At 38.8% G+C, this 22,958-nt stretch overlaps 1 protein-coding gene across 3 annotated transcripts in view; it reads right to left on the reverse strand.

Annotated features, from left to right (window-relative positions):
• Positions 1–22,958, reverse strand: part of ece2b (endothelin converting enzyme 2b) — a 180,226-nt gene that overhangs the window by 69,258 nt on the left and 88,010 nt on the right. The window lies entirely within an intron of this gene.

Consider the following 22,958-nt stretch of genomic DNA (forward strand, 5'->3'; position numbering starts at 1 on the left):
AAAAGATAAAGTCAGGATGAGCACTCCACCCATCCCTGGCTTCATGACACCCTTACTTGTGACGAAAAGAGAAGCAGAACAAACAAGAAAAAGGGAGAGAGACAACAAAGAACATCCACAAAATTTCCCACCAGAAAATCCAGTTATTAAAAGAAAAGGAACAACTTATTCCAAAGTCTTTTCCCCCCTTTCCAAAAAGAAAATTATTAGGGAGAAAGAAAGGAATAAAAAAAAGGAAGGGAAAACATGGCGAAAAATAGAAAAAAGAACAAACATTAACCATATTCTTCAGGCCAATCCGTCTATTTTAAAGCGTCCACAAAGTTTTTAGCCTTATCCGCCGAGTCAAATGTATAAACTGAGTCCTCATGGCTGAAACAAAGTACTGCGGGGTATCTTATGGAGTACTGGATGCCCAGGTTCCTCAGCCACTTTTTAACTTTATCGAAGGACTTCCTCTTTCGGATTACAGCTGCTAAAAAACCTGGAAAAACATGATTTTTGACCCCTTGTACAGCAGTGCCTGGGATCTTTTCCCAGGGATCTGGAAGCGTCTATGACTTTTTGCTTGTCCTTATATGAATGGAAGTGCACTAAGGACCAGGCGGGGATGCTGCACCGTCCCTGACCTGTGCACTGTAACCTGATAAGCCCTTTCAATCTGAAGCCTGCTGGACTCGATGTGAAGGCCCAAAAACGTCGGCAGCTAGTTTTCAAAGAAACTGACTGGCTGCTCACCTTCCTCACCTTCAGGGAGCCCAACAATTCAGAGATTTATCCTCCGAACTCGATTTTCGAGGTCGTCGATATGGTTTCGCAAGGCCCGCACCTCTCGCTCCAGCACCTGGATCAGATTGGAAGATGACTCCATCACAGCTTCCGAGGCCTTAGTTTGACCCTCCACCTCCTCCAGCCTCTCCCCGAGGCCCTGGATCTCCTGCTCCTGCTTCTGCAGCATGGATGCAATAGGTTGCACCTAAGCATGAATCTCCCCACGGACTTCCTCAATCGCAGCCACAACTTTCAAGGTAAGTCTCTCCATCGCCGCAGCCAATTTCTGTGAGTCTGTCAGGTCCCCGGGGGTTCAGGAGAGACTGCTGCTGCTGCAATCTTTGGTGTGGTAGGTGCTGCAGGGGAGTGTCCTCCCTGCTGCAGTTTGCTTGCTCCTTTTCTCTTTGGCATCCTTCCTACTCCCAAATATTAACAAATATGTGTTCTTCAACGTTTTAAACTAATATTTCCACCATATAAGTTGGCCAGGGATGACAAAAAACACCGGTATGCCTTGGCTGTTAGGCAAGATATCCACAGCAGTCCTACAGAATCACCGCCAACTTTCCGAGTCCCATTCTCAACTCCTTTAGCAGTTCAAGAAATATACAACACTTTCAAATAAATTCAATAACCTGCCTTGCAGTAGTGCCTGGGGAAGCGCAAACGACAACCAACAACCTTCAGAGAAATAAAAATTATCATCTTGGTTTTAAAGGGATTCAAGCTTTTTTTTAGTTAATTAAAGCCTTTAAGATCTTCCTTCGAATGCACCTCTTTGAACAAGATTTTCATCACGTCTTTTAATAGCTCTTTCTTGGCTCAGTATCAAAAATATGTCTGATTATACTTGCCACATTGAAGGTGCTACGTAAACGAACATAGTTGTCTTATGCATAGCTTCTCAGAACTAAAATATCTTATGGTAATGCTCAGGAACTGGCTGAATACATTACAATTGTCAAATGTCCAACTTTAATCTTTAGAATACTAATTTCTGCTCTATAAAACCTACAAGTTCTCATTTCTCAATCACTTCCATTTGGATTGTTTTTCTTATGCATTATTGACTCAAGCACTCGAACAATTGCAATTGACACTTGTAACTTGTTTTTGACTATATCACATATTGAGTTACCTTCTTCAATTACATGCCTCAATTACTCAAGCTCATTGCATCTTAGTGGTTTTCTTCAAAGCACTAATGATTTACAGTCTCTGCTGGTACATGTTCCTGTGCTGGCCTCTACTGTGAATACCTTCCCTTCCTGGATTAAGATGATAAACAGTTTCCACATGCTCCATAATTAAAGTAATGCTTACTCCTTGGAAAACATGCACCGAGACTTATATTTTTCTAACAATATTTTACATTAATCCATGATAAAGGAATAATAGTCCTTTCAATTTTGTCAATTAGAAGGTTGAGAGTGGGTGTGCAAATAATAATGTACATAAAATTAGTGATGTTCTTCATTTTGGGGAGCCACAAATTATTATTTGAACTTTTGCTATTTCTGTTGCTGTTTGCTTCTAAAGCTTATGTGGCAAGATACATAGTAAAACAGGACTACTAATTATCCTCACAGAACTTAGAGTCGATAGGAAAGGGATTAGCCCCTGAGATTTCCTGTATTGGTGTCTGGATGTTAACTGCTGCACAAACAATGTGCTCAACAGTGACCTTCATTGAAACCATTAAGTGAAATGTGGTTCATTGACTCTCCATGTAAAACCTCTTGGTTCAGCTGATGGCACAGTTGATACAGCAACATCCTCCAAACAGCCTAACATTCCTTGTGTACTGCTCTACCATGCTATGGTTGCCATTTCTAATGGTAGAGATCTGCTGATGAAGTAATACCTGCTTCATTAAAAACCTAAAGAACTGTGGCTACTGTAAATCCAAAACGAAAACACAAATTGCTGGAAAAGCTCAGCAAGTCTGGGAGCATCTGTGGAGAGAAATCAGAGTTAGCGTTTCGAGTCCAATGACTGTTCCTTAGAACCGGACCCAAAATGTTAACTCTAATCTCTCTCCACAGATGCTGCCAGACTTGCTGAACTTTTCCAGCAATTTCTGCGTTTGTTTCTAATACCTGCTTCAGATCGTCAGCTTCTTCACTGTTTGTGTTTTCAAGCCAAGGGCTCCTCCTTGTCATGCACCAAAGGAACTGTACCCACAGCCGTATCCAATGTACACTTACCCTCGAAGAGAAATCACACTGTTCTATTCTTTTGTGTCTGCTATAATATTTCAAAGGCTTTCCCTTCAGTAATTGCTCAGTTGGGTGCAACTATCTTTCGCAGTTCTTTGCAATATAATTTAAAGATTTACTTTTAGGAATTGTTCCCGCTTTCAACTGTCTTTCCCTACTTCATTTAAGATGGCCTTGTACCCTTGACAAATTAGAAGTGCCACCTTCATATTTATCTCCTAACCTGAAGAAGTCACACATCTCTAGATGATTAGTACCTCATATTTATCTCCTAGCCTGAAGAAGTCACACACTTCTAGATTACTAGTACTTCATATTTATCTCCTAACCTGAAGAAGTCATACATCTCTAGATTACGAGTACCTCATATTTATCTCCTAAACTGAAGAAGTCACACATCTCTAGATTACTAGTACCCATTGCACTACTTCTCCACAAGCCTCTGTGGAAGGCTGAATATCAGCATATATTTTTGTTTGACCCATGCTCCCAATTCACTCAGCAGAATTATCTGCAGAATTGAAACAAGTTGGCTATTTCAGAATGGCAGAAGTTTGTGCTTACTTGTCATTGACTTGAATTGTAAAACTATTGTTGCCATAGTCATAAAATGGACTATGTTCAACTTCCATCATTTGATTTTAATATGTGAGACTTTCACGTACTAAATATGGTATTAAAAAGTCACTGCTGACCTAAAATGGCCACTGTGATCACCTGATACGCCCCATCACCCACGTGAAATATACAAATCCAGCTAACTCAGACTTAAACCATTTTAAATCAAGTGGTCTCTTCAGTGAAGAGATAAGAAATTTAATATCTTATTTTACTCATACTTGTAGTATCATAGAATCCCTACTTGCATAATAACTTTATATTTTGGAGATTAAAGGTGACCTGCATACTGTTCAGTTTGAAAAAATAATGGAGCTAGACATGGAATACGCAAAAGAATAAAATTTCAACAGCTCACTTTGAACAACAATGGAATGATAACAGCAACGGTACAAAAAGATCCGCATGCTCTCAGTTTCCCCGAAGTTCAGAAACTAGCAGGTAAAAGCAACTGGCAATAACAAGAACAATTCACTGAGAACTCCAAGACATCTGTAGCTTTGCCATGAAGGAGGAAACAAGATAGCAGCTCAGCTATTGTGACGCAGATTTTAGTCTCACAACCAAAAATCACGTTTACTTTCCTGGCAGTATTAGATACCATCACACCCAAACCCAACATTTTCAAGCATGAAATCTGTGTTTTTAACTATTTCATGTCCCATTTTTTGGGGGTTGTAGGTAATAAAATTGCATTAGTGATCGTAATGAGGTCAGCCAGATGAATCTCACAATATGAGTTTCATGATTGGACCAAGCTGTTAATCTGGTCTAATCAGGGAGCCTTGGCTGACAGATATAAAAAGGAATGTCAGGCATCCTATTCAGTCTGGCTCTGAGATCTGGATCAGTGTCAAGAACTCTCACATGTAAATAAAGGGTGCCTTGGTGATGGGATACCAGCCTCTGTTAAGTTATTTCACACTAAAAACAATTACAATAGACTACCAGTGTATTTTTAACACAGCGAGTAAAATGTTTACTAAACAGAGAAAACATGAACTGCATCACATAAGATAAAACGGTTGGAAAGGTTTCATTACAAACTCACACATTTCTTTTATCTCAGCAACAGTCTCACAAACACCAAAAACCCAGCAAAGAGTCTCACACCAAAGCTTCTTTCTCAGGCTGGTGTATATTCAACTGGTTTCTTCCAATGAGATGTGTGCTTTTGCTGAATGCATATTTTTTGTTCAGCAAGTATCTCACCTTGAAATCCTTAAAACAGCCTGCAAATAAAACTCACTCAGAGCAAATACAGGTTCCCTGATCTCAGTTTCTAGCATGCATGTAGGACTTCTAACCATAGTTTAACATCCTACTTTCAACTTCTGGTGCACACACACATTGACTGACTGACTCCCTTCTGAATTTTTTTGTCTGTATGTATCCAATGTATGCCTTTCATTAGGTAATAGCATCAATTTCTTTCTTACCTTTTTTAAATCCACTAAATTATTGACTCTAAGCTGTTTACTTCAAGATTTGCACAATTCAATAAAAATGTATATATGCAAACAGGTCTTGTTTTGTACTGTTTAGTTTTAACGTTATATGCAACTTTCTCATTTCACGATCTGTTTTAAAAAAAGATCACTCTTCCAAGCAGTAACAGTCACTAGTAAAAACACACTTGCTAACAGATAGCCTCTAGAAACAAACAGTCACTGATAGGTGTTTGATTTAATGTGGAACTCTCACTGACCAAGAACATCTGTGATGAAGAGCTCATGATGTCATACATCCTACCACCCTGAACAAAATGTGTAAAAAAGATATCATAGAATGCCTACGATTTTAGTGAGAAATCAGAAAAATAACAAGAAGAAACTAATTAGGAGGATGCTGTTGCAATAATTGGCATCCTAGGCATTCAAACAGGAGATAACATCAGCTGAGTATCACTTAGCATCCAAAGATTGATCATGCACCCCTTAAGCCATGAGATTGTAAGAAGATAATTGAACATGTTGTGCACAGAATTTGAAAATACTGATTTACTGGTGGGTTGCACCTTCATAATAGTGTCCCAGTTCCACTGGAATGTAACTGGCCCTGGGTGATAGTGGATTAAGAGTCTGTATTATACGTGCTTGATCTTATTTTTCTCAGAGGTCATGTTAGCACCACTGCAGTGAACTGCTAAATTATGTTGTCTCAGTGAGCTTGTATGAACCAAACTATTGTCGGTAAAATCTTTTGGAATTGTGTCTTTCATAGCATTATCTAGCCTGTAGTGCTAGAAGTCATTAACATTTTAGACTGAATTTTAAGTATCAGTTGATTAATTAAATTGGCTGCACATAAGTACAAAGGCTCTGTTTAGTTTTAAGTTAAAATTCTATTTCAGTTAAATATTGGAACACAGAGGAAGCCTGTTAGCAAATTCTATAATGCCAATGGGATCAATGGCTAATCTACAGACTATTTCTGTATAACCATAGTATAACAACAGCTTGCATTATATATAACAAATGTCCCAAAGATGTTTAGTTTGATAGCAAATCACAACAGCAGATTCAGGTCAAATGCTTTGTCAAAGTGGTAACTTTTTAAAGGACCATCTTAAAAGAAGCAAAAAGTTTGGAGACAGAATCCCAGAGCTTCAGACCTTAGTAGCCAAAGGCATAATCACCAATGGCAAATACAGATATCACAAAGGATTGTGGGAATGGGGAGAGACAGGGAGGGGTGAAAACCACAAAACAAGATTGAGAATTTCCAAATTGTAGACATGATTTGGAGGTGCTGGTGTTCGACTGGGGCGTACAAAGTCAAAATCAAACAACACCAGGTTATAGTCCAACAGGTTTATTTGGAAGCACTAGCTTTTGGACCCCTGCTCCTGATCAACTACCTGATGAAGGAGCAGCGCTCTGAAAGCTGGTGCTTCTAAATAAACCTGTTAGACTATAACCTGGGTTGCGTGATTTTTAACCTTCCAAACTGGAGTTTTACTTTGCCAGAACCCATTGTCAGTTCACAACCTCACAGGTGAGGGGTGACCAGGACTTGTTGGTCGTAAGGATACAGGCAGAATTATAGATAACCTCAATCCATAGAGGGTAATATGTGGAGAAAAATAGCCTGGGATGCATTGTGATACTCAAATCTAGAAGTCACAAAGGAAATATAAGGGTTTCAACAGGATACAAGTTGATGTAGGAATAGAATTAGCTGATGTTGCAGAAGTGGAAATAGGGTTCCTTTGTATTAGCACGCAAGTGAGAAGCTCATTACAGAATCAAATATGACACTGGGATTGTAAACAGCCTGGTTTAGCATTACACAATTGCCGGGGGTGGGGTGGAGTTGTTGACCAGACTTATAGTATCTTAGGTTAATCCAGATTAATTTGCACTAACATTCAAATGTTCTTCTTTGCCAAAGAAAATATGTTTATGTGAATACAACATTGTGTTGTCTATTAATCACAAAATGTCAATGGAGATGAAGGCATTATGGCTTTTTCCAATGAACAGACTATACCTTTGACCCACTTTTAGATTCAATTAACTTTTTGACGCAAAGAAATCTAAGGTAATTGGTTCAGAATCAATAAAAGACAAATCTAGCAAAAAGCTCCTCTTTATTCTGGAATCAGAGCTATTTAATGCCTTCATGTAAATCTACCAACATTTGGAAGTTAAATGAGAGTTGCTGGAGTGTTGATATGGTGCACGCAGATCAATATTAATGCATTCCACATATCAACTTCACAATTCAAATGACTGGTTTAAAAAAAGGGCGAAGGCAGCCACAAGAAAACATGTATCTGTTACGATTTCAAGATATAATTTTCAAAATGCAGCTCATCCTTTAAATAGCCTTCCTGTGAAGCTTACAAATTTGAAGGGTGATGTAAGTCTTATAATTTTGCTGTGGTTAATTTTTGAAATAATGCTAAAAGGTCAAGATCGTTATCAATAGTAAGAAGTCTTGGATTCATTTTATGGGGCGTGTGGTCTCCTGCTGGGTGAAGTGGATCCTTCTGCTTTCTAAGATTTATTTCTGGTTACTGACTCATGTATCTGAGGTTTGGTGGTTGCATTTGGTGGAAGTACTGCTGTATATGAAGGTAGAACAAAGTTCTTGAACATCTCCAGCAGGTTAGGTTCAGAGAAAGTGAATCTTCCAGCAGGATGTCATGACCAAATATATTTTCCCATCCCCCTCCCTTGTCCAGCATTCCACAGGGACTGTCCCCTCCATAACACTCTGGTCCTCTCACCTGACACTCTCAACTCTCCCTTCCTCCCCCATGGCACCTTCCCACGCAATTGCAGAAGCTGTAAAATTTGTCATTTCATCTCCTCCCTCCTCAACATCCAAATACACCTTCTCACTCAAAGACGTGATTCACTAGTACTTCTTTGAGCATAGTCAACTACATTTACTGCTCATAATGCAAATAAGTATATTCTCATTATAAGAAAGAAAATTCCAAGTGGAAGGCTCACCATCCGTAGTTAGCTAAACAAGTTAATCAATCTTAAGAAAAAGCATATAACTTTGCAAGAAGGAGCAGCAGGTCAAATGATTGGTCAGAATAGAAAAAAAACAGAGAACAACTGAAAGGTTAATTGGAAAATACAGTATAAGAGGAAGCAGCTACAAATGCAAAATAGAGAGCAAAAGCGTCAACTGATATCTAAAAAGAAAAATAATAAGTTAATTAAATGTTGGTCCTTTAGACAGTGAGAATAGAGAGTTAATGGTAGATAATCAGGAAATGGTGGATAAAACGAACAGGTATTTTAATTCTATCTTCACTCTAGAATACACAGAAAACATTCCAGTAATATCTTGGAATCAGGTGGAAAGAAATGAGAAACTTGAGGAAATGGTACAAGAGGTACAAAGCAAATTATTGGAGGTAAGGGCTGAAAAGTTCCCAAGTCCTGATGGACTTCATTCTAAGCATTTAAGAGAGATGGTAATGAGGCAGCAGATCTGTTAGTGCTAATTTCCCAAAATTCACTATGTTCCGTAAAAGGTTCTATCAGACTGCAAAGTAACTATTATAACTATTGTATTCAGGAAAGGAGGGAGACAGTTAGCTTGATATCTGTTCTTTTAGGAAGACCTTAGAATCTATCATTAAAGTGATTATAACTGGATGCTTTGAAAGGGTATCACGTTTAATCAACTTATTTGAATTCTTTGGAAGAATAACATGCATGTGGATAAGATGGTGCCTGTTGTCGCATAAAAGCTATTACACAAAGTAGAACCCCATGGTGTAGCGGGGGAGCACATGAACATGGATAGAAGATAGCAGAAAAAAAAGTATGCTTAAAAGGGTCCTTTGCTGATTATGGGATGTGCTGTGATGAGTGGAACCCAGCAGGTGCTGAGGACTCAATATTTCAATTTACCTAGATGAGCGGAGTGATGGAATGGTATCTAAATTTGCAAATGACTCAAAGTTAGGTAGAAAGGTATATTGTTAGGGTTAACATTTCAACCTGTGTGATCCTTTGAAAAATGATTCACATTAATTCTGTTTTTCTCTCTCTACAAGTGCTGCTTGAGCTATTTCTAACATTTTTGTACAAAATTAATTTATTTTGTTACATATAAATGTGAACTCAATTCTTTGGGGTACTATTTGCTTACACTCACCACTTCCAATTATTGCACAGATGCACTCTGTCTTTAACATGAATACAGCTTAATATGACTATCTCATACTCAGTTAAAATGGTACAGGTGTGCAACTCTTCGCTCATAAAATCCCAAGCAGAACTTTGGAAGAATGAGTGAAAGTCATGGCTATCTGACACCCATGGGAAAAAAAAACTATGGGCCAAACCACAGCAGCATCAATACTGGCATATAATATACCAAATTCCTGTCATCACATGTTCTCATGCTAAATAATAACTGGTCAAAATGTTAAGTATTAAATATTTTACACAAGAGAACTCTGGTACAACACATGTTTTAAATCATAACTCTATTTGAATGAAAATTATCCAGTGTGCAAAAATGAGCTGAAATTTACAGCAAGTCATAACAGCATCCAGGCTTGAGATGATGCCTAGCCAGCACAGCTTTGACAGTGATCCTTTTTAAAAATTAATTCTAGGATATAAGAGAACTTCCTCATGGTTCAAAGTGAAAAGGAATTAAAAAGGCAAAAGTGATAAGAAAGGTTCAAAACGTTGAAGAAAATTATAGTCAAACAAGTACATGAAGATGTTTTTTTTTATACGTAGCAAGAAATTCTCAACTTTTATTGTAACTTTCCAAACAATGACTCAGCAACCTTCAAGAGGCACCACTGCAACATGCTCATTTCATCCATATTTATGGAACACATTGATCAAACTAAATTCAACATCTTTAGGAGCCATGGGATTTCAGGGCAAGATACAAACTTGATGGAGGATGAAATGAAATGAAAACAATGTCCCTCCCCTCACTAACGTTGCTGACATCTTGTTTCCTCTTGGATGCAAATCCAATCTTCCCACAATTGAAATTTGAATCTCTCCAAATCAAGATGTCCTTCCTGCCAAAGTAAAGAAATATCCCTTAACATAGTCAAAAATAACATCCAAAGTGGCAATGACTATGCTTGGCAATCACTCCTCATCATTCTTCATCTATCTGCAGCCTTTGACATTACTGATCAGGTCATGCTCATCTAACATTTCTTTCTGGCAATGCAACTAAGTAGCACCATCCTTGCAGATTCTATTTTTCTCTGTCTAATATAGCATCACCTGAACCAGCCGGTCTTCCTGCTAATTCACCATTATCCCTGGTATCCCCCAATGATTTGTTTGGAAACCCCACCTTATTTTGCATCTATATGATGCTTCTTGATGACATAACACAAACACACAGCATTAGTTTCCACGTGCAAAATTCTGTGGAGGCAAGATCTCACCCTGCTAGCTGGAAACTGCAGAGTACTAGGGGAGACTTTGCAGCAAGTGTGGGAGGAGTTGCTCTAAACAAGCCCCACTTTCTAATGCTGGTTCCCACAATCAGCCAGTAAGTGCCTTTGACGGAGGAGGCCAAGATGGCAACAAACAGTCTGCATATGTTTATTTGCCATGTATGGTAATAGGCCTGCATATTCCTAAGTCAGCAGGGGGAGAATGAAGTTCTCAAATGGTCATTAATTATTCACTTAAGGTCCTCAATTGATGGTGGAATAGGAAGGCCAACAATTAGCCTTTCTGCCCTACATTTAACTCAGGATGGAGGAAGGAAGGTGACAGAGTGTTCATGTACCAACCTCCACCCGATTAAGTTCCCTCCCCACTTCCAAAAATGTCAACAGTGAGAGCAGAATATTCTGGCTCATATATACTTAATGACAGCGAGATCTACTTCACTATCATATCTCTATCTCCAGCTGTCTCTAATGTATCACAGTGTTTGTAAGAAATCCAATAACCAATGAGTGGAAATTTCTTTCATCAAATAATGAGAAAAAGAAGCCATTATTTTCAGTTTGCACCATAAACTCTAGTTTTTATCCACCAGAGACAAAGCAACTATTTTAGCATCATAATTGACTTCATGATGAGTACCTCAGCTTATTTTCATCCCATCACTACATCTGCCAATTTCTACCTCTATAACATTGCTCAACTTCACCTCTTTCTAAGCTCACCTAAGACACAAATACACGCATGCCTTTGGAATATTTGTCTAGGTGTAACAATGCTTTCCTGGCCTGCCTTCCATCTTTACCTTCTACATACAGAGTCCATTCAAAACTCAGCTGGCCATATCCTAACGTACACTAAGTCCCATTTACTCAACTATTGGATGCTGACTTGTACCGGCTCCTAGTCTGGTAGCATCTGAAATTTAAAAATTCACATTTTTGTTTTGCAATCTTTCCAATCACCTCACACTTTCCAACTCTGCAATCTCTTCCAACTACGAATGGTCCAAGATCTCTGCGTGCCTCCAATTTTGGCCCAATTCTAATTACTTCTTCATTGGCAACTAAGTATGTGATGGTACAAGTCTTAAACTCTAGAATTCTCACCTCAAATCTCTCAGCTCCTTTGAAAAATGTTTCTTAATACCTACACTCTTTGACCAAGCATTTAGTCATCTATCCAAATCACCCTTAATGTAACTCAGTGTATGATTTTGTTTAATAACATTTTGCCTAAGGCACTTCAGGATATTTTACTGTGTTAAAGATGTCTCATCATTGTAGTTCCAGTTAATGGGATAAGATCAGGTTAGGAAAGTGAAACTCCTAATTAGCATGCCCAACAGTTCAGCATTACAACTACTAATGTCTACATTAATACCTTAGAACTTCTGAAATTCAATGCAATTTGTTTAACTTTTCCAGAAATCACCAAACTAGAAGGCATTCTAGGTTTTGGAATTGTAGGTTAGCCAGAAGCTTAACAAAGGAAACAAAATATTCAAAGGAGCTAAACAAATAGGTTAAATTTAATGCAAACAAGTAAGAGATATTGCATAATTTATCACCATTCATAAAGACTGTAATCAAAATTTAATTTTTGGATTGGAACGGACCTTGAGTCAGGCCACACAAGTACTAGAAGCATTGCAGAGAAAAAGTGATAAGACTAAGCTGGAGGAAATGTTCATGAGACTTGGAAGCAAAGTTTTAATTGGCCACCTATGTGTTAAAAACTAGTATTATACAACTGCTGTACATTATAGAAACTGTTTTATTTTTATTATTGAAATTAATGAAAATGAATGATGGGCAGTCTCTCTATTGGGCTTATGAATCACACCACCAGTTTTAAACCCAAATGGACATTTCTGCTAAGAAGGGAAATTCTGTGAGGTGATCATAAAGGAAAGAAAATGAATTGGTGTTAAAAAAAAATCCAAATTTCTACTTCACATTAAACATGGGATGACAAAGGAAAAGAACTTTCGGACTGATCCTGAAGCCATCAACTCAAAGACTACAATTACAAGCAGCGGATAAAGGGAAAAACCTCGGAATCGTTTCAATAAGAAGTGTTTTGGATTCATTAAGGTGGGCTGGATGGCCTATTACATCCTTGAATACCTCGTGAGACAGTCAATGAAATGAAACACCAAAAGAAAAGTTGTTTCAGACAAAAATATAAACAGGAATATAGGAATAAGAGTAGGCCATTCAGTCCCTCAAACCTGGTCTGCCATTCAATGTGATTATAGTTGATTTCTGGTTTAAATCCATATGCCTGCCCTTGGCCCATATCTCATAATCACTTTTATTTAAAAAAATTAAATACTAGCATCCATTGAAAGAGTCTCAAACCTATACTACCCTGTCCATGGAGAAGTGCTTTCTAACATCTCTTTTCAATGTCCTGGCCCTAATGTTTAGGCTATGCCCCCAGGTTCTGTAATCCCTAAATCTCAACCTGAGCTACAAACCTTCACAAAACTTGCAAAATCCCTAAACCAGTGGAGCTATGCCCAATGGAGAGAGTTTATCTTTCTCCAACCTGTCTTTTTCCATAATATCTTGAAGATTTGGATTGGATCACCCCTTAACCTTCTAAAGTTTGGAGAAAACAGGCCTAATTTGTATAATCTCTCCCACATGACTTTACCTCATGTATCAATCTTGTAAATCCATGTTGTACTCCCTCCAAGGTCAAAACATGCTGCCTAAGGTGTGGTGCCCAAATTTGCTCAAATTGTTCCAAGTGGGATCTAACCACGGTTTCATATAACTGCAGCTATCTACTGTATCCTTGTGATCTAGTCCTTTCAATATAAAGGCCTGCATTCCATCGGCTTTCTTGATTATTTTCTGATAACTTCCCTGTTGGTGGTGACGACAGGAAGCAAAATTAGCTTCTGTCCTCAGTTGCATCTGATTTATTCTTGTCCTAAGTGTTACTAAATAAAGAAATTGTATGAATTTTGAGATAAAACCTCCTGGCTCAACATTGAGCCATAAAGGCAAATTTGAACAGTAGTTTTCTTTATATATTTTCTTCTCTTCTTAATAGAGCTAACAAATTTACATCTATCCAGAGAACTTGTTTTTGCTTTGCAAGGCAAACATCGGCATGAAATCAAATACAGAGCCCAATTATGTTCATGAGTATACCATATCCCAGCAAAAGAATAGAGCTCCTGAAGGAAGCCAGTTTCATCTACACCATGGAGGTATGTACTACAATTTGATCAATTTCAGAAAATTGCAGAAATATCACTTGCTGATTTAAAGGAAGGGTTGCATCATGCTTGCATCGAGTTTTAGGCAGAAGATCTGTATCACATATTTACCAAAGATAATTTTTACTCTTAGGGACTAATCACATGCTACTGTAATATTATAGGCAAAAGTGAGGACTGCAGATGCTGGAAACCAGAGTTTAGATCAGAGTGGTGCTGGAAAAGCACAGCAGGTCAGGCAGCATCCGAGGAGCAGGAAAATCAATGAATGATTCCTGATGAAGGGCTTTTGCCTGAAATATCGATTTTCCTGCTCCTCGGATGCTGCCTGGCCTGCTGTGCTTTTCCAGCACCACTCTAATCTAAACACTGTAATATTATACATGCATCTCCTCTTAAACAAGTTACAATTGAGCAAGTGTCAGTAGAATACATTTTCTATTTAATCTAATCTATTTAATCCTGCACTCTAATTTGAATTTTACGAAGCTTATACGTTGTCTAGGAGAAGCACATTCAAAGGTTTGTTCACTGACTAGCAAAATGATGAGCTCATTTACACTTTACTGTTGTTAAATTACATCATACCTATCTTACATATTTGTTATGTGTCTTACTTATGTTTAAAATGAATTAAAAGTGAAAAATAATAATTTCCCAGCAGGGTAAGTACTGATATATACTCTACATTTACACCCTAAACACTCCTCAGTTAATGATATTTGGAATGTATGTCTGGACCGATCAAAGCTTCCTGTTGCAAATAACAGTGGAAAGGAAACTGGAACAGTAGCAAGAGAGGAATAAGATGGAAGTGAGCCAAGGCAATACAACACAGTCAATGGTAGGATTGTGATATTAAGCAGAATCACTGGCATGAGGCAGATGCAAATGAAATCAAAACAGAAAACATAAAAAAACTCAGTTTGTGGCAGTTCACAGCTGTGGTTAAAACAATAATTCTTGCCAAATTTTAAATGAACAGGAAGTTAAATTGGACAGGTTTATAAATGACTGGCGATATTTTATGAAAGTAAGTTTGAAATACCTTCCTTATAAACCCAAAGGGTCAATTTTTCAGACACTACATCACAAGCAAAAACTTACAGATGACTCATTACAAATTCATAGGGGCATTGCCTATGATTTTGCTCCTTTAATGTAAATTTCCAATGTCATCCATTACATAGGACCAAAGATTCCATGTTTAATTTTCATTAGTTAGAAAAACAACATTTCTAATAATACTGAGAGAGTGCAGAAATGAAATGTATATTGGGGTACAAAAATTATATATTTTTAGTTTACGGAATTCGAATTTGTGATGTAGTTAATTATGCCACAAATACAACTGCTCTTAAATGCAGCATAAATTTTGGTAAAGTTGGCTGCTAGCAGTCCATTCCCATAGTCTAATAGTTTTGCAAATGTGTGCTGTGTGAAAAAAAGCCTACTATCCCAGGAGTTTTATCACTTGCATTGGAAATGCAGCTGACTCATGTCATACATACAAAAAGGGGCAAGATATCTCCATGCCTATAAAAATAGAATGGCAAGATTTAAATATTACATGCTTCATCAGAGGATTTACTTTAACTAAAGCCAAGCCTAATTGCTGTTGTTAATAATGACTGGCTAATGATTATTTTAATTAGAGGTAGAATTTCTCTGAAGTTAATGGTTCCAAGATGATACACCTGGCAACAGTAACATATCAACCCTCAATAAGGATCACATCAACAAATGATCTGATCCTCACAAATCCAACCCAGCCAAATACCACCACATTAGTCTACTCTCCATCATCAGTAAAGAGATGGAGGGTGTCATTAACAGTGCTATCAAGCAGACCCTACTCAGTGACACCCAATTGGGTTCTGCTTGGACTGCTCGGCCCCTGACCTCTTTACAGCCTTGGTTCAAACACTGACAAAACAGCTGAATTCCAGAGGTGAGGTGAGAGTGGCAGCCCTTGATATCAAGGTTGCATTCGATTGAGTGTGGTATCAAGGAGCTCTAGCAAAACTGGAATTAACCACTGAACTCCAGTGGTTTGATCCATACCTGACACATAGGAAGATGGTTATGGTTGTTGGAGGTCAGTCATCTCAGCTCCAGACATTTCTTTATGAGTTCCTCAGGGTAGTGTCCTCGGTCAAACCATCTTCTGATGCTTCCCTCCATCACAAGGTCAGACATAGGTATGTTCACCGATGATTGCACAATGTTCAACACCATTCACAACTCCTCAGATACTAAAGCAGTCCATGTTCAAATGCAACAAGATCTGGAAAATATCTAAGTTTGGGCTGACAAATGCCAGGCTGTGATCATCAATAAGAGACACTCTAACCACCGCCTCTTGACATTCAATGGTGTTACCATCACCAAATCCCCCACTAACAACATCCTAGGGGTTATCATTGACCAGAAACTCAACTGGATTCGCCACATAAACAAAGTGGCCACAAGAGCAGGTTAGCGATTTGAAATACTGCAGTGAGAAACTCACCGCCTAACTCCCCAAAGCCTGTCCACTATCTACAAGGCACAAGTCAGGCGTGTGATGAAATGCTCCCCATTTGCCTGGATGAGTACAGTTCCAACAACACTTAAGAGGCTTGACAACATGCAGGACAAAGCAGCCAGCTTCAATGGTGGCACATCCATAGATATCCACTCCCTTCTCCAACATGCAATAGCAGCAGTGTGTATTATCTAAAAGATGCACTGTAAAATTCACCAAAGCTCCTCAGACAACACCTTCCAAAGCCATGACTGGTTCCATCTAGAAGTAAAAGGGCATCAGATAGATGAAAATACAATTCCTCCAAGTCATTCACTATCCTTACTTGGAAATATAACGCTGTTCCTTCACTGTCGCCAGGTTACAATCCCAAAATTCCCTCTCTAATGGCATTGTGGGTCAACCCACAGTATGTAGATTGCAGTGGTTCCAGGAGGCAACTAGAGACAGGCAACAAACGCTGGCCAGCCAGCGACACCCACATCCCACAAATGAATAATAAAAAATTATATTGCTATTTTTGGGAGCACAGAGAGAAACTTGGCTCTCACTATTTTGATAACATTTTAAATTCTGATGCATTTTGGAACATGCACATGATACATTTTGGGTTGTGAAATGCACTATGTTCATGTAAATCTGCCTTTCATGTTTTCTTTATGAAACAATCAACAATCCAATAGCCAAACCAAAAGGTCCACAGCAGCGTAGGGCACCATTGATAAATAACCAGCTGCCCTGGCTCTTTAAAGGCATCCAGAAGCGTTTGACTTCAGATAATCCTGTAAATCTAGTAATTGCCAAATGTTAAGTCCTGGTAAAACATTTAACAATAGGAGCAGCCCTGATGTACAAACATCCAACTTACAACACTATCCCATGCAGTGCTGTAGTTTTAAGTATCGACATATGATCATTTTCTGTCCTTGTGAATACTTGATTTATAATGTCTTGCACCGTGTTCCAATTTACTTACAAAGTGAATTGCAAACAGACTTTGGAACAAAACTCATTTGCAATCTGGAAACTGCCTATATTTTAGTTGAATAAACATCAGCAGCACTGTGCATAATGTCTGATAGTGACAACTTGCACTCAAATGCTCTGGATCTACTGACTGTGTCCTATGAGGAGAAGGTTTGTATTTTCTTTAAGGCAAATAGGAATTTGCCCCTCACCTCTGGAATCAAATCCAGTGAACCTCCTCTAAACTGCCTCCAATGCAACCCTTCAAAGGGTACTCATGGGTAAACATGAAAAGTCTTTTGCAATATACTCATTTCTCAAATACTATATATACTTAAGTAATTGTCGATCTCATGTAAAGATCGACCCCCTATATTTGGCCAAATAATCTGGAATTTTCCACACATCTCATGTAAAAGTCGACCCCAGTTCCTCACAGATAACAGATCAACGTTTATGAGGCCGTCACATCCCGCCCCAGCTTTCTAGTCTGCCAGTTATTCCGCTCCACTCCCAGTCTTCCAGTCCACTGACTGTTGTGTTCCACTCTGGGTTTTCAGAATTACTGTAATTTGTCATTTATCTTTTCTTATTTATTTAGAGATCAATTGGACTTCTACTAAGGATATGGTATGAATTTTGACTGGCATGAATTTCAGTCCCTCAAAAGTAGTATACATGTAATAGTCAACCCCATAAATTTAACCTTAAAAAGTAGTCAAAAATATTCAACTATTACTTGAGCATATACGGTATTTATTTCTTCATTCATTTGTTCATGGTACAAGATCATCGCTGGGTAGGCCAGCATTTATTGCTCATCTCTAATTGCCTTTAAGAAGATGATAGTGAGCTATAATCTTGTGTTGTTGGATCTGTACACACCTAAGCAAGTGGAGAGTACTCCATCACACTCCTGATGTCCCTTGAAAATTCTAACGGACCAGATTTGGGAGGCTAGGTGCTGAGTTACTTATCACAGAATTCCAGGTTCCTAGCTGCTCTTGCAGTCAAGGTATTTACATGGCCAGTCCAGTTCAGGTTCTGGTCAATAGTAACAAATGTTGGCAGCATGGGATTCAACAACATTAATCCCATTGAATGTTAAAAGTCATTAGTCAGGTTCCCTCTTGGAGATAGTCATTACCTGTCACTTGTGTGGCATGAATGCTAGTTACCACTGATCAGTCCAAACCTGGTTGTTGTCCAGTTCTTGTTGCATATGGACATGGACTTTTTCAGTATAAGAGGAGTCACGAATTTTGCTGAACATTGTGCAGTCATCAGCAAAGGACCCCACCTTTGACCCTATGACAAAGGAAGGTTTATTCATGAAGCAGTGTTCAGAGTGTAGTGCTGGAAAAGCACAGCAGGTTAGTCAGCATTCAAGGAGCAGTAGAATCGACGTTTTGAGCATAAGCCCGCAATGTCGATTCTCCTGCTCCTTGGATGCTGCCTGGTTTGCAGTGCTGTGCAGCACGGTGGCACAGTGGTTAGCGTTGCCACCTCACAGCGCCAGAGACCTGGGTTCAATTCCCACCTCAGGCGACTGACTGCGTGGAGTTTGCACATTCTCCCCGTGTCTACGTGGGTTTCCTCCAGGTGCTCCAGTTTCCTCCCACAGTCCAAAAATGTGCAGGTTAGGTGAATTGGCCATGCTAAATTGCCCGTAGTGTTAGGTGCAGGGGAAAATGTTGGGGAATGGGTCTGGGTGGGTGTGCTTTGGTGGGTTGGTGTGGACTTATTGGGCCGAAGGGCCTGTTTCCATGCTGTAAGTAATCTAATCTTTTCCAGCACTACACTCTCGACTCTAATCTTCAGCATCTGCAGTCCTCATTGTCTCCTTATTCTTGAAGCAGCTGAAAATGGTTATTCTAGCATATTACCTTGTGGACCTTCTGCAGCAATATCCTGGGACTGAGACACTTCATTATAGGGCCTCGAGAAATGCTGTCGAACTGTAAGATCTAGGGGTGCAGGCATACAATTCCTTGAAAGTCCGTCACAGGTAGACAGGGTGGTGAAGAAGGTATTTGGCACTTCTACCTTCATTGGTCACATCACTGAGTGCGGGAATTGGGACATTATGTTACAGCTTGGTAAGATCTTGGTAAGGACACATTTGGAGTACAGCATACAATCCTGGTCATCCAGCAACAGGAAGAATGTTATTAAACTAAAAAGGATGCAAAAAAAAATTTACAAGGATGTCACTGAGACTGGAAGGTTTGAGTTACAAGGAGAAGCTAGATTGGCTGGGACTTTTATCCCTGAACCTTGGGAGGGTGAGGGGTAACCTTACAGAGGTTACAAAACTATGAGGGGCATAGATAAGGTGAATAAACATGGTCTATAGCCCACAGTAGGGGCTCCAAAACTAGAAGGCACAGGTTTAAGGTGAGGTGGGGGGGTGGGGAGGACGTTAAAAAGGAACCTGAGGGTCAGCTTTTTCACACAGAGAGTGGTCTGTATATGGAATGAGCTGTCGGAGGAAGTGGTAGAGGAGGGTACAATTACATTTAAAAGACATTTGGATGGATACATGGATAGGAAAGATTTAGAAGGATATGGGCCAAATGCAGGCAAATGGGACTAATTTGGTTTAGGAAACCTGGTTGGATGGACGAGTTGGGCACACTAACCTGTTTCCACACTGTATAATTCTACGACCTCCAACAATCACAGCTGTCTGTTGTGCTTCCCCCTGACCTTCCCCCAAAGTCTCATTGTTTTTAATTTTTTATGGTCAACACAAAGTGATGTTTGCCAATGTCATTTTGATGCCTATGTTGATAACAGGTAGTCTGTCTAATTTCACCCCTTTCTTTAACCTTTGTACTGAGATAGCCTAGCAAGTCAGTCATTGCTGTGGGTCTGGACTCATGTCAGCCAGAAAAAGGCAAAGTTGCAAATTTTCTTCTCCAAAGGATGTTATCAATAAAACCCCGATTCAATAATCAGTGGTCAACTCGAGCTAGTTTGTATTTCCAAATTTTACTGCATTCAAATTATACCATCTGCAATTTTAGGATTTGAATCCACATCCTTAGAACAATTAGCCTGAGCTTCTGGATTATTAATCCAGCAACTATATATCACCACCTCTCCTATTATATTACTTCTTTTAACGCCTTCCCAGGTACTTTGTTGATAAAGGCCCCACAGTTATAAAAGCTGCCAATCACTGTGAGAAATACCACAGTATATTTGTATTGTAAACTCAACACAAAATACAGAAATCCAATAATGAAAGCAGATGCAGATGTATTGATTTAGTTTGAGGTTATTGCTTTTTTTTCAAACATCTATAAATTGAAAAAGCTGATCAAATATCAAGTGTTTTGGAGAGCTCGAATGTGCAGAGATTATTGGTGAATGTACACTTGGCTATTAACCTGTGTCAATTTTCAAGCACTAATGGAATACCAGACCACTGTCACATATTAGAAGAGGAAAAAACTCATTACGTATCCCTTATGTTTCACTGTTAAAATGTCAGACATTGTTCAGTGGGAAGAATAAAATCTTAACAAATCTTAAAGAGGTGTTGAAAACAAAAAGTTACATAAAACCGCGTCACCATGAATTACCTATTTCCCCTCACTAGGTCGGATTTATCAAGTCTCATTTTCTTTAAAGCAGAATGGATTTTCTTCTCATCATCTGATATAAATGCCAAGGCTGGACTTGAACTTCACAGATCCATTTTCAAAAGACATTATATTGATTAAAAATTTCAGATCTTTTTTCTAATATGTTATCATAATCACACAAATATAAATGGATAAGATGCCACATTTCTCACAGTAAAATTTGTTATTTCAAAACCTTCAATGAAAAGTGTAACATTTACAAAAATGCTCTTTATTTGAATATTTTGAACAAAATTATTACAGAAACTGTAACAGTTAAAATGTGAACATTTTAGGTTTTAAATGTGGAAACACAAGAGTACAGGAGCAGGAATAGGTTATTCGGTCCCTCGAGCCAGCTATGCCATTCAATATGATCATGATTGATCATCGAGCTCAATATCCTAATCCTGCTCTCCCCCCATATTCCTTGGTCCTTTTTGCCACGAGAGCTATTTCTTCATCCTTCTTGTAAAACAATATTTTTCACTTTCTGTGGTTGTGAATTCCACATGCTCCACTATTCTCTGGGCGAAGATTTTATACCTCATTTCGGTCCTAAAAGGTTTATCCCTTACCCTTAAACTAAACCAATGTAATCCTATTAGTATTTTATAGGTTTGTATGAAATCTCCTATCATTCTTCTAAACTATAGTGAAAACAATCCTAACTCACTCAATATTTCTTCATATATCAATCCTGCCTTTCCTGGGATCAATTTGGTAAACCTTTGCTGGACTCCCTTGATATTAAGAACATCGTTTCTAAGATAATGAGATCAAAACATTTCAGGTGTGGCCTCACCAATGCCTTGTATAAGTGAAACAAGACATCCTTATTCCTGTACACAAATCCTCTTGTTATGAATGCCAAGATACAGTTTGCCTTCTTTGCTGCCTGCTGCAGTATCTGGTTACTTTCAGCAACAGGTGCACAAGGACACCCAGGTCTCATTAAACAGTCCCCTCTCTAAATTTACAACTATTCAAATAATAATCTGCCTTCCTATTGCTAAGCTCACACTTATCCACATTATACTGCATCTGCCGTGCATTTGCCCACTCACTCAGCCTGTCCAAATCACACTGCAACATCTCTGCATCTTCCTCAAAGCTAACCCTTCCACCCAACATTGTCATTTACAAATTTTGAGATATTACATTTAGTTCCCTCATCAGAATCATTAATATATCTTTACTGCCTGCCATTCAGAAGAAGGCTTTATTCCAACTATTTATTTCCGGTCTGATAATCATTTTTCTATCCATCTCAATACACTACATCCAATCCCATATGCTTTAATTTTACACATTTAGCTCTTGTGTGGGACATTATTTAAAGCCTTATGAAAGTCCAAATAAACCACACTGAATGGCTTGCCCTGATCAACTCTATTAGTTATATCCTCAAAGAATTCTAGTAGGTTTTTCAAGCATGATTTCGCTTTTGTAAATCTAAGCTGACTGTGCCTGATTCTACCACTGTTTTCAAAGTGCTTGGTCATACAATTCTTGAAAATGGACCCTGTCATAGAGTAGTAGAGATGTATAGCACACAAACAGATCCTTCGGTCCAACTTGTCCATGCGAACCAGATTTCTCAACCTAATCTAGTCCCATTTGCCGCACTTGGCCCATATCCCTCTAAACTCTTTCTATTCATATACCCATCCAGAAGCCTTTTGAATGTAGTAACTGTACCAGCCTCCAACACTTCCTCTGGCAACTCATTCCATACATGCACCACTCTCTGCATGAAAAAAGTTGCCCTTTAGGTCTCTTTTAAATTTTTCCCCTCTCACCCTAAACCTATGCCCTCTAGTTCTGGACTCCTCAGAAGAAAGACCTTGTCTATTTATCCTATCCATGCCTCTCAGGATTTTATAAACCTCTATAAGATCACCCCTCAGTCTTCGACACTTCAGGGAAAACAGCCCTAGCCTGTTCAGCCTCTCCCTATAGCTCAAATCCTCCAACCCTGGCAACATCCTTTAAGTCTTTTCTGAATCCTTTCAGGTTTCATAACATCCTTCCAATAGGAGCAGGATCCTCCAATACTCCAAAAATGACCTAACCAAT

This window comes from Chiloscyllium plagiosum, unplaced genomic scaffold, assembly GCF_037043375.1.
Source record: "Chiloscyllium plagiosum isolate Xiang-an unplaced genomic scaffold, Cpla_swu_hap1 HiC_scaffold_13, whole genome shotgun sequence".
Lineage (NCBI taxonomy): Eukaryota > Metazoa > Chordata > Chondrichthyes > Orectolobiformes > Hemiscylliidae > Chiloscyllium > Chiloscyllium plagiosum.